The 12,666-nt window shown below is 39.4% G+C and overlaps 1 protein-coding gene across 1 annotated transcript in view; it reads left to right on the forward strand.

The window, feature by feature from the left end:
* The first annotated feature begins 11,317 nt into the window (after positions 1 to 11,317).
* Positions 11,318 to 12,666, forward strand: part of arhgap27 (Rho GTPase activating protein 27) — an 88,049-nt gene continuing 86,700 nt past the window's right edge. Inside the window, exon 1 of the mRNA XM_061907636.1 lies at positions 11,318 to 11,480. The gene's annotated coding sequence lies outside the window, so the exon portion shown is untranslated. The remainder of the gene's footprint in view (positions 11,481 to 12,666) is intronic.

The raw sequence follows: 12,666 nt of genomic DNA on the forward strand, positions 1-12,666 counted from the left end.
TGGGAAATGGTGTTAGATGTAAATATAAACAGAATACAATGATTTGTAAATCCTTTTCAAGCCATATTCAGTTGAATATGCTACAAAGACAACATATTTCATGTTCAAACTCATAAACATTTTTTTTTTGGAGCAAATAATCATTAATTTTAGAATTTGATGCCAGCAACATGTGACAAAGAAGTTGGGAAAGGTGGCAATGAATACTGATAAAGTTGAGAAATGCTCATCAAACACTTATTTGGAACATCCCACAGGTGTGCAGGCTAATTGGGAACAGGTGAGTGCCATGATTGGGTATAAAAACAGCTTCCCAGTCTTTCACAAGAAAGGATGGGGCGAGGTACACCCCTTTGTCCACAACTGCGTGAGCAAATAGTCAAACAGTTTAAGAACAACCTTTCTCAAAGTGCAATTGCAAGAAATTGAGGGATTTCAACATCTACGCTCCATAATATCATCAAAAGGTTCAGAGAATCTGGAGAAATCACTCCACGTAAGCGGCATGGCCGGAAACCAACATTGAATGACTGTGACCTTCCATCCCTCAGACGGCACTGTATTAAAAACCGACATCAATCTCTAAAGGATATCACCACATGGGCTCAGGAACACTTCAGAAAACCACTGTCACCAAATACAGTTGGTCGCTACATTCTGTAAGTGCAAGTTAATATGCAAAGCCAAAGCAATTTATCAACAACATCCGGAAACGCCTCCGGCTTCTCTGGGCCCAAAATCATCTAAGATGGACTGATGCAAAGTGGAAAAGCGTTCTGTGGTCTTGACGAGTCCACATTTCAAATTGTTTTTGGAAATATTTGACATCGTGTCATCCGGACCAAAGGGAAAGAGAACAATCCAGACTGTTATCGACGCAAAGTTCAAAAGCCAGCATGTGTGATGATATGGGGGTGCATTAGTGCCCAAGGCATGGGTAACTTACACATCTGTGAAGGCACCATTAATGCTGAAAGGTACATACAGCTTTTGGAACAACATATGCTGCCATCTAAGTGACGTCTTTTTCATGGACGCCCCTGCTTATTTCAGCAAGACAATGCCAAGCCACATTCAGCACGTGTTACAACAGCTTGGCTTCGTAGTAAAAGAGTACGGGTACTTTCCTGGCCCGCCTGCAGTCCAGACCTGTCTCCCATGGAAAATGTGTGGCGCATTATGAAGCCTAAAAGATGAATGTTGAATGACTGAAGCTCTACATAAAACACTGAAGCTCTACATAAAACACTCTGCAAATTGGCGTCAATGCTCATGGTCGATACCTAACAATATTGAAACGATCCATTGAATAGTATCACATTTGTAATGTTATCAAAAAGTTACTTGGGACCCCTGCGCCAACTGTAAAATAACCAGGGTCAAAGATCCTCTATACAGATCTACTGCCAAAAAACTAATCAAAGATCCTGTATAATTACAGAAGCACTCTGCTGTTTTTAGGCAATTATTGTAAGAATAAAATAAAATAATGCTAGCAAAAGATTTATTTTTATGACAGGCGATTGTAGCTGGGATAGGCTCCAGCGCCCTACCGCCAACCCAAAGGGAATAAGCGGTAGAAAATAGATGGAGTACTGTGCTGTTTTTAAGTACCTACTTGAAAAAAAAAAGCACCTTACTCAAAGATCCTCTATATGACAAAAACACTTGGCTGTTCTAATGCACCCAAAGTGTGAGTCAAAGATCCTCTATATCACAGTAGTGTGTGGCTATTTTCAAGCACCCACTGCAAAAAAAACAAAAAAAAACATGCTAGTCAAAGATCCTCTATATCACAGAAGTGTGCTGCAGTTTTTAAGCACCCACTGCAAAAAAAACAACCTTTACTCAGAGATTCTCTATATGACAAGAGCGCTACGCTGTTTTTATGCACCTCAAGCGTGAGTCAAAGATCCTCTAGTGCACAGTAGTGCCTGGCTATTTTCAAGCACCCACTGCAAAAAAAAAAAAAAAAAACATGCTAATCAAAGATCCTCTATATCACAGAAGTGTGCTGGTGTTTTTAAGCACCCACTGCAACGTAAAAAAAAAACTTTACTCAGAGATTCTCTATATGACAAGAGCGCTACGCTGTTTTTATGCACCTAAAGCGTGAGTCAAAGATCCTCTATATCACATTAGTGCGTGGCTATTTTCAAGCACCCATTGCAAAAAAAAACAAAAAAACATGCTAATCAAAGATCCTCTATATCACAGAAGTGTGCTGCTGTTTTTAAGCACCCACTGCAACGTAAAAAAAAAACTTTACTCAGAGATTCTCTATATGACAAGAGCGCTACACTGTTTTTATGCACCTCAAGCGTGAGTCAAAGATCCTCTATATCACAGTAGTGCGCTGCTGTTTTTACGCACCCACTGCAAAAAAAACTTTCTCAAAGATCCTCTATATGACAAAAACACTTTGCTGTTTTTATGCACCTAAAGCGTGAGTCAAAGATCCTCTATATCACATTAGTGCGTGGCTATTTTCAAGCACCCATTGCAAAAAAAACAAAAAAAACATGCTAATCAAAGATCCTCTATATCACAGTAGTGCGCTGCTGTTTTTACGCACCCACTGCAAAAAAAACTTTCTCAAAGATCCTCTATATGACAAAAACACTTTGCTGTTTTTAAGCACTTCAAGCGTGAGTCAAAGATCCTCTATATCACAGTAGTGCGCTGCTGTTTTTACGCACCCACTGCAAAAAAAAACTTTCTCAAAGATCCTCTATATGACAAAAACACTTTGCTGTTTTTAAGCACTTCAAGCGTGAGTCAAAGATCCTCTATATCACAGTAGTGCGCTGCTGTTTTTACGCACCCACTGCAAAAAAAAACTTTCTCAAAGATCCTCTATATGACAAAAACACTTTGCTGTTTTTAAGCACTTCAAGCGTGAGTCAAAGATCCTCTATATCACAGTAGTGCGCTGCTGTTTTTACGCACCCACTGCAAAAAAAAACTTTCTCAAAGATCCTCTATATGACAAAAACACTTTGCTGTTTTTATGCACCTAAAGCGTGAGTCAAAGATCCTCTATATCACATTAGTGCGTGGCTATTTTCAAGCACCCATTGCAAAAAAAAACAAAAAAACATGCTAATCAAAGATCCTCTATATCACAGAAGTGTGCTGCTGTTTTTAAGCACCCACTGCAACGGAAAAAAAAAACCTTTATATGACAAGAACGCTACACTGTTTTTATGCACCTAAAGCGTGAGTCAAAGATCCTCTATATCACAGTAGTGCGCTGCTGTTTTTACGCACCCACTGCAAAAAAAACTTTCTCTAAGATCCTCTATATGACAAAAACACTTTGCTGTTTTTATTCACCTAAAGCATGAGTCAAAATTCTCTATGAGAAGAGCACAGTACTATTTTTTTATTGCTTTCAGCAACAACAAAAACCCCCACTAGTCAAAGACCCTCTATATGACAAGAGCGCTTGGCTCTTTTAAAGCATCTAAAGCCTGAGCCAAAGATCTTCTATATTACGGTGCCGTTTTAAGCACCCACTGCAAAAAAACAACATGCTCTTCAAAGATCTTTTATATGACAAGAGCGCCATACTGTTTTTAACCATCTACTGCAAAAAACACCAGTCAAACATCCTTTATATGACAAGATTGCTATGCGGTTTTTATGTACCTATACTGATAAAAAAAATCACTATAGTCAAAGATCTTTTATACGACAAGAGCGCTCTGCAGTTTTTATATACCTATATTGTTAAAAAAATACACTAGTCAAAGATCCTTTGTATGACAAGAACACTCTGATGGTTTTATGTCCCTATACAGATTTTTTTAAACTTTAGTCAAAGATCCTTTATACAACAAGAGCTCTGTAGTGTTTCTATGTACCTATATTGACAAAAAAAAAAACTTTAGTCAAAGATCCTTTATGTAATAAGAGCGCTCTGCTGTTTTTATATACCTATACTGTTTAAAAAAAAAACAATAGTCAAAGATCCTTTATGTGACAAGGGCGCTCTGCTATACTGATAAAAAAATTAAAAAAAACTAGTCAAAGATCTTTTATATGACAAGAATCCTCTGATAGTTTTATGTACCTTTACTGTTAGAAAAAAAATGCTAGTCAAAGATCCCTTATATGACAAGAGCGCTAGTTAATACTAGTCAAAGATCCTCTCTGCATGACAGGACTACTACTGTTTTACACACCTACTGCAATGATCAAAGATCTTTTTTAATACACGATCACTCTGCTGCTTTTAAGCACAAACTACAAAATAATATTGCTCGTCAAAGATCCTTTACAGGATTTAGACAGGAGCGCTCTGCTGTTTTTATATACCTATACTGTTAAAAAAACACTAGTCAAAGATCCTTTATATGACAAGATTGATATGCTGTTTTTATGTACCTATACTGATTAAAAACAAACACTGGTCAAAGATCTTTTATATGACAAGAGCACTCTGATGGTTTTATGTACCTATACTGATTTTTTTTTAAACTTTAGTCAAAGATCTTTCATACAACAAGAGCGCTGTTTCTATGTACCTATATTGATAAAAAAAAAACTTTAGTCAAAGATCCTTTATGTAATAAGAGCGCGCGGCTGTTTTTATATACCTATACTGTTAAAAAAAAAACAATAGTCAAAGATCCTTTATGTGACAAGGATGCTCTGCTGTTTTTGTGTACCTATACTGATTAAAAAAAACAAACACTACTCTAAGATCTTTTATATGGCAAGAATGCTTTGATGGTTTTATGTAACTATACTGTTAAAAAAAAACAATAGTCAAAGATCCTTTATGTGACAAGGGCACTCTGCGGTTTTTATGTACCTATACAGTACTGTTAAAAAAAGAACACTAGTCAAAGATCTTTTATATGACAAGAATGCTCTGATGGTTTTATGTACCTTTACTGTTAGAAAAAAAATGCTAGTCAAAGATCCCTTATATGACAAGAGCGCTAGTCAATACTAGTCAAAGATCCTCTCTGTTTGTATGCACCTACTGCAAAAAAACACAAACACTGGTCAAAGATTCTTTATATAACAAGAATGCTCTTCTGTTTTTGTGAACCTGTACTGTTAAAAAAATAGTCAAAGATCCTTTATGTGTCAAGAGCGCTAGTCAATACTAGTCAAAGATCCTCTCTGCATGACAGGACTACAACTGTTTTACGCACCTACTGCAATGATCAAAGATCTTTAATTAATACAGGATCACTCTGCTGTTTTAAAACAATATTACTCATCAAAGATCCTTTACAGTAGAACAGGAGTGCCGTGCTGTTTTTTTTTACCTCCCTATCGCCAACACACTGGTCAAAGACTCTAAGAGCATGTTGCTGTTTCCAAGGACCAATGACAACAAATGTAAGTCAAAGATCCTCTATAAGACAGAACCTCTGTTGTTTTGAAGAAGCTGGTGCAGGTGAAAGGTCACACTCCCCTTCAACACCACCTTTGGTCCTTGAAGGACAACAGGGGTGGTAAATAGTTGGTAAGCAGGTCATCGGGGGATGGGCAGCAAGTTGTAAAGGTGCTGATACAACGTGGTCGCCATCTTTGCTACGCAGAAGAAGGATCATTTGGACAAATTGTACCATAAAAAGCTGCATTCATTTTACAAACCCCGTTTCCATATGAGTTGGGAAATTTTTCCGGTCCCGGAATATCCCTAAATAAAGATTTAAAGTGCCTTATTTTCGCTATCTTCGAAACCACTATCCATTTCCCTGTGACGTCATACAGTGCTGCCAATACAAACAACATGGCGGTTACCACAGCAAGATATAGCGACATTAGCTCGGATTCAGACTCGGATTTCAGCAGCTTAAGCAATTCAACAGATTACGCATGTATTGAAACAGTTGGTCGGAGTATGGAGGCATATAGCGAAAACGAAATTGAAGAAGAAACTGAAGCTATTGAGCGAAAAGCTATCGACGCTATTCGGCCATAGCGTGGGTGTACCTAATAAAGTGGCCCATAGCATGGCTGCCTTATTAGCATCGCCGGTAAAAATGTGCGGACCAAACGATCAGGACTTTCGCATCTTGTGACGCTGGAGCAACTTAAATCTGTCGATTGGTAAGTGTTTGTTTCGCATTTAATGTGGGTATCTAGTTTCAAATGTACATACAGCTGGCGTAAATAGCATGTTAGCATCGATTAGCGTAGCATGTTAGCATCGATTAGCTGGCAGTCATGCTGCGACCAAATATGTCTGATTAGCACACAAGTCAACAACATCAACAAAACTCACCTTTGTGATTTTGTTGACTTAATCGTTGCAAATGCATCTGCAGGTTATCCATACATCTCTGTGTCATGTCTGTCTTAGCATCGCCGGTCAAATGTGAAGACACTTTGGTACATTCAATGGGGGTCTGGCGGAAGACACTTTGGTACATTCAATGGGGGTCTGGCGGGGGACACTCTGGTACATTCAATGGGGTCTGGCGGAAGACACTCTGGTACATTCAATGGGGGTCTGGCGGCAGACACTCTGGTACATTCAATGGGGGTCTGGCGGAAGACACTCTGGTACATTCAATGGGGTCTGGCGGCAGATTTCTTGCCAGTGGTGCAACTTGAATCCCTCCCTGTTAGTGTTGTTACACCCTCCGACAACACACCGTCGAGGCATGATGTCTCCAAGGTTCCAAAAAATAGTCGAAAAAACGGAAAATAACAGAGCTGAGACCTGGTGTTTGTAATGTGAAAATGAAAATGGCGCGTGTGTTACCTCGGTGACGTCACGTTCTGACCTCATCGCTAAAAGACCGATAAACAGGAAGGCGTTTGATTTGCCAAAATTCACCCATTTAGAGTTCGGAAATCGGTTAAAAAAATACATGGTCTTTTTTCTGCACCATCAAGGTATATATTGACGCTTACATAGGTCTGCTGATAATGTTCCCCTTTAAAGATAGTCATTCCACTTTTTTTTTTTAAATAGTATTTTAAAAACCTGGCTTAACTTTGTAAATAATTCATAACAATGCTTTGTATTTATTATTGTTTTTGTACTGTGTAAATCCAAAAGGCCTCCACAATTATTAAAGATAAATCATGAATAAATATATTTAATTTTTACTTTCAACGCTTAAATCCTTGAAGCAACATCCGATTTATCTGTAATCTTAGCCATAAATACGTAGATGATTAATAACAACAATGCTTTGTATTCATAATTTTTTATTAACTGTATAAATCCAAAAGGCCTCCACTTGTCAAAAAGTTAAAAATAAGTCGTATATCAATATTTGTTTTTTTTTACTTTCAACGCTTAAATCCTTAAAACATCTTCCGATCCATCTGTAATGTTAGCCATAAATACGTAAATAATTCATAACAATGCTTCGTATTCATTATTGTTTTTTGACTGTGTCAATCCAAAAAGCCTCCACTCATAAAGTTGTTAAAAAATAAGTCGTATATCAATATATTTAATTTTTATTTTCAACGCTTAAATCCTTGAAGCGAATTAGGATCTAGCTGTCGATTATTTACATTTTTGATGTGTAAAAGTAATAAAATAATACAAATATTAACATAAACGTACATGTCCTTAATGTTGCATATTTTGTGTTTTGGCCATAAAGGGTTTTTCTCTAACATTTGACAACCAAATAATTAAACAAGGCGACACGGTAAAGAATCTGGGTATTATCTTTGACCCAACTCTCTCCTTTGAGTCACACATTAAAAGCGTTACTAAAACAGCCTTCTTTCATCTCCATAATATCGCTAAAATTCGCTCCATTTTGTCCACTAAAGACGCTGAGATCATTATCCATGCGTTTGTTACGCCTCGTCTCGATTACTGTAACGTATTATTTTCGGGTCTCCCCATGTCTAGCATTAAAAGATTACAGTTGGTACAAAATGCGGCTGCTAGACTTTTGACAAGAACAAGAAAGTTTGATCACATTACGCCTTTACTGTATATACCTTTATATACATATATACATACATATATACCTATACTGTATATACCTTTATATACATATATACATACATATATACCTATACTGTATATACCTTTATATACATATATACATAGATATATACCTATACTGTATATACCTTTATATACATATATACATACATATATACCTATACTGTATATACCTTTATATACATATATACATACATATATACCTATACTGTATATACCTTTATATACATATATACATACATATATACCTATACTGTATATACCTTTATATACATATATACATACATATATACCTATACTGTATATACCTTTATATACATATATACATACATATATACCTATACTGTATATACCTTTATATACATATATACATACATATGTACCTATACTGGCTCACCTGCACTGGCTTCCTGTGCACTTAAGATGTGACTTTAAGGTTTTACTACTCAGGTATAAAATACTACACGGTCTAGCTCCATCCTATCTTGCCGATTGTATTGTACCATATGTCCCGGCAAGAAATCTGCCCTCAAAGGACTCCGGCTTATTAGTGATTCCCAGAGCCCAAAAAAAGTCTGCGGGCTATAGAGCGTTTTCATTTCGGGCTCCAGTACTCTGGAATGCCCTTCCGGTAACAGTTCGAGATGCTACCTCAGTAGAAGCATTTAAGTCTCACCTTAAAACTCATGTGTATACTCTAGCCTTTAAATAGACTCCCTTTTTAGACCAGTTGATCTGCCGTTTCTTTCCTTTTTCTCCTATGTCCCACTCTCCCTTGTGGAGGGGGTCCGGTCCGATCCGGTGGCCATGTACTGCTTGCCTGTGTATCGGCTGGGGACATCTCTCCGCTGCTGATCCGCCTCCGCTTGGGATGGTTTCCTGCTGGCTCCGCTGTGAACAGGACTCTCGCTGCTGTGTTGGATCCGCTTTGGACTGGACTCTCGCGACTGTGTTGGATCCATTATGGATTGAACTTTCACAGTATCATGTTAGACCCGCTCGACATCCATTGCTTTCGTCATCTCCAAGGTTCTCATAGTCATCATTGTCACCGACGTCCCACTGGGTGTGAGTTTTCCTTGCCCTTATGTGGGCCTACCGAGGATGTCGTGGTGGTCTGTGCAGCCCTTTGAGACACTAGTGATTTAGGGCTATATAAGTAAACATTGATTGATTGATTGATTGATTATGCCTCATTTGTAGCTACCGTATTTCCTTGAATTGCCGCCGGGGCGCTAATTAATTTAAAACCTCTTCTCACTCCTGCGCTTACCAAAGGCATGCGGTAAAAGTAAGCATGCGCTAATTATTTTAAAACCTCTTCTCACTCCGGCACTTACCAAAGGTATGCAGTAAACATTTGAGTGTGATGTAAGCCTGGACCTTAAATCCTACTGAATAGCTCTTAATCTTCTTCCCTTTATGTGATTTCAAATTACCGGTATTGAAATCAGCCTCCTCCATTTAGAAAATGATGACAGGGGAAGTGTCACTCGCTAATTATTTTGGGAAGCGAATTTGACCCGGCAGTAATTCAAAGCAGGTGCATACCATATGCCCTGCGGCAATTCAAGGAAATACAGTATATTTGAGCTCATTTAGTTTCCTTTAAGTCCTCTTAATTCAATGTATATCTCATGACACACTATCTGTATGTAATATGGCTTTTAAATTTGTTTTGCAGCTTCATTTGTTTTTGTATTTTTGGTCCAAACGGGCTCTTTTGTCAAACTTGTGTTGGACTTGGATTGTTTCTTCTACGCAAAGGATGATTGGCACGAGCCAGGCGTGAATGTAAGTACATTTTATTTTACTATTAACACAAATAAACTACAAAAAGGCAAAAAAGGGCGCGCACAATGGCGTAGAACAAATACTTGGCTACAAAAAAAACAAATGACTAACAAAAAGGCTGCAAACTATAAACTTGAAACAAAAACTCTTGCACTGTGGCATGAACAACAAAACTTACGTAGCGTGGACAAAACGAACAGCATAGCATGGCATGAGGCAGATGGGGAATATGGAGGTAAGGTAAAGTTGCCAGGGCTTCACGGTGGCAGAGGGGTTAGTGCGTCTGCCTCACAATACGAAGGTCCTGCAGTCCTGGGTTCAAATCCAGGCTCGGGATCTTTCTGTGTGGAGTTTGCATGTTCTCCCCGTGAATGTGTGGGTTCCCTCCGGGTACTCCGGCTTCCTCCCACTTCCAAAGACATGCACCTGGGGTTAGGTTGATTGGCAACACTAAATTCTCCCTAGTGTGTGAATGTGAGTGTGAATGTTGTCTGTCTATCTGTGTTGGCCCTGCGATGAGGTGGCGACTTGTCCAGGGTGTACCCAGCCTTCCGCACGATTGTAGCTGAGATAGGCGCCAGCGCCCCCCGCGACCCCGAAAGGGAATAAGCGGTAGAAAATGGATGGAAATGGATGGTAAAGTTGCCAAACTGAACGCTTGGCCACTGTGGCTTAAATAATAGCTATGATAATGACAAGCAGGTGTGAGAACTGAGGACAGGGGCGTGACTTGAAGACAAGGTGGAAATCAATGAGTAGCCATGGTGACAAAGAAAACAAGGAAGTGCAAACGCGAGAACTGAAAGTCCAAAAAACAAAACATAACATGGCCAAAACAAAACATGATCCAAAGGCGTGGCATCGTTCAACATTTTTGGGACGGCGTGGCGCAGTGGAAGAGTGGCCAAGTGCAACCCGACGGTCTCTGGTTCAAATCCCACCTAGTACCAACCTCGTCACATCCGTTGTGTCCTTGAGCAAGACACTTCACCCTTGCTCCTGATGGGTGCTGGTTAGCGCCTTGCATGGCAGCTCCCTCCATCAGTGTGTGAATGTGTGTGTGAATGTGGAAGTAGTGTCAAAGCGCTTTGAGTACTTTGAAGGTAGAAAAGTGCTATATAAGTACAACCCATTTATCATTTTGGGTTGCTGACCCCTGTCCTGCTGCCACTTTTTAATCAGTGGACTTGTTTTGTATTCTTCCAAATATTCTACCACAAATATGTGCCATTACCAAAAAATAAACCTCATACCAAAACGATTTAATAGTCTTTCTTAATATTATTATAACTAATACATTTATGATAACGTCTGTGTGTGTGGTTATGGGCGCATGCGCGTACGCAATTGAGATAACGTCTGTGTGTGTGGTTATGGGCGCATGCGCGCACGCAATTGAGATGACATCTGTGTGTGTGTGGTTAAGGGCGCATGCGCGTACGCAATTGAGATAACGTCTGTGTGTGTGTGGTTATGGGCGCATGCGCGCACGCAATTGAGATAACGTCTGTGTGTGTGTGGTTATGGGCGCATGCGCGCACGCAATTGAGATGACATCTGTGTGTGTGTGGTTAAGGGCGCATGCGCGTACGCAATTGCGAGCAGACTTATTGGGAAGTAATACTAAGAACAGACTTCCCATTTTTGTGGCCGCAGTGTGTGAAAATGTGTCACAAGGAAGAAATAGGACAGAAGGAGAAACATGTGAGTCTGTCTGCCGCCAGTAGAAACCTTGTAAGTAAGTATTTTCTTGTCTTTTAATGTTTCTTGCTGGCCGTGTTGTGTGTTTGTGACGTCAAATGATGTATCGACAATCTGAATTAGGCAGCATTCAACTCAGTTTCTCCTAGTTGTTTTTTTTTTAATAGAAATGTGACTTTACGTCTTTAATCAGTAATTAAATACGGCATAAGTTTGTTCCCATTTAGTATACAAGTGCAATAAAGTGTTTTGGGATGACGTCACACCTCGATAGCAACTTCCGGGTTTGAAGCTAAAGCTAATTCAAGTTTTCAGAGTCGTTTTTTTTTATCTTCTAAAAAAGCCCAAAAGAGAACATCTTCAAAGTTAGATATATAAACTGAATAATACATGGAGAAAATGATACATTTGATTAATGAAATTTCCGTAAAGAGAGGTTTAAATGTCTGTCAAAACGCAAGGCATCATGGGATAGCTAGCAAAGGCATCATGGGATTGCCCGCCTAAATGTAGATGTATCAATCAATCAAATCAATGTTTATTTATATAGCCCCAAATCACAAATGTCTCAAAGGCTCCAACACAGCCGCGAGAGTTCAGTTCAAGCGGATCCAAGACAGCAGCGAGAGTCCCGTCCACAGGAAACCATCTCAAGCGGAGGCGGATCAGCAGCGTAGAGATGTCCCCAACCGATACACAGGCGACCGGTCCATCCTGGGTCCCGACGAGCGGCCCATCCTGGGTCTCGACTCTGGAGAGCCAGTACTTCATCCATGGTTATCGGACCGGACCCCCTCCACAAGGGAGGGGGGGACATAGGAGAAAAAAGAAAAGAAGCGGCAGATCAAATATACCATATTTCCTTGAATTGGGAATATAGTATGCGCCTGCCTTGAATTACTGTCGGGTTAAACTCGCTTCGCAAAATAATTGGCACATGCTTAGTATTACTGCCTGCTCAAACTCGTGACGTCACGAGTGACACTTCCCTTGTCATCATTTTCAAAATGGAGGAGGCTGATTTCAATACTGGTAATTGGAAATCGCATACAGGGAATAAGATTAAGAGCTATTCAGTAGGATTTAAGCTCCAAGCTTACATCACACTCAAATTTTCACTGCATGCCTTTGGTAAGTGCTGAAGTGAGAAGAGGTTTTAAAATGATTAGCGCATGCTTACTTTTACCACATGCCTTTGGTAAGTGCAGGAGTGAGAAGAGGTT

Source organism: Nerophis ophidion, linkage group LG08 (genome assembly GCF_033978795.1).
Source record: "Nerophis ophidion isolate RoL-2023_Sa linkage group LG08, RoL_Noph_v1.0, whole genome shotgun sequence".
NCBI classification, from domain to species: Eukaryota; Metazoa; Chordata; class Actinopteri; order Syngnathiformes; family Syngnathidae; genus Nerophis; species Nerophis ophidion.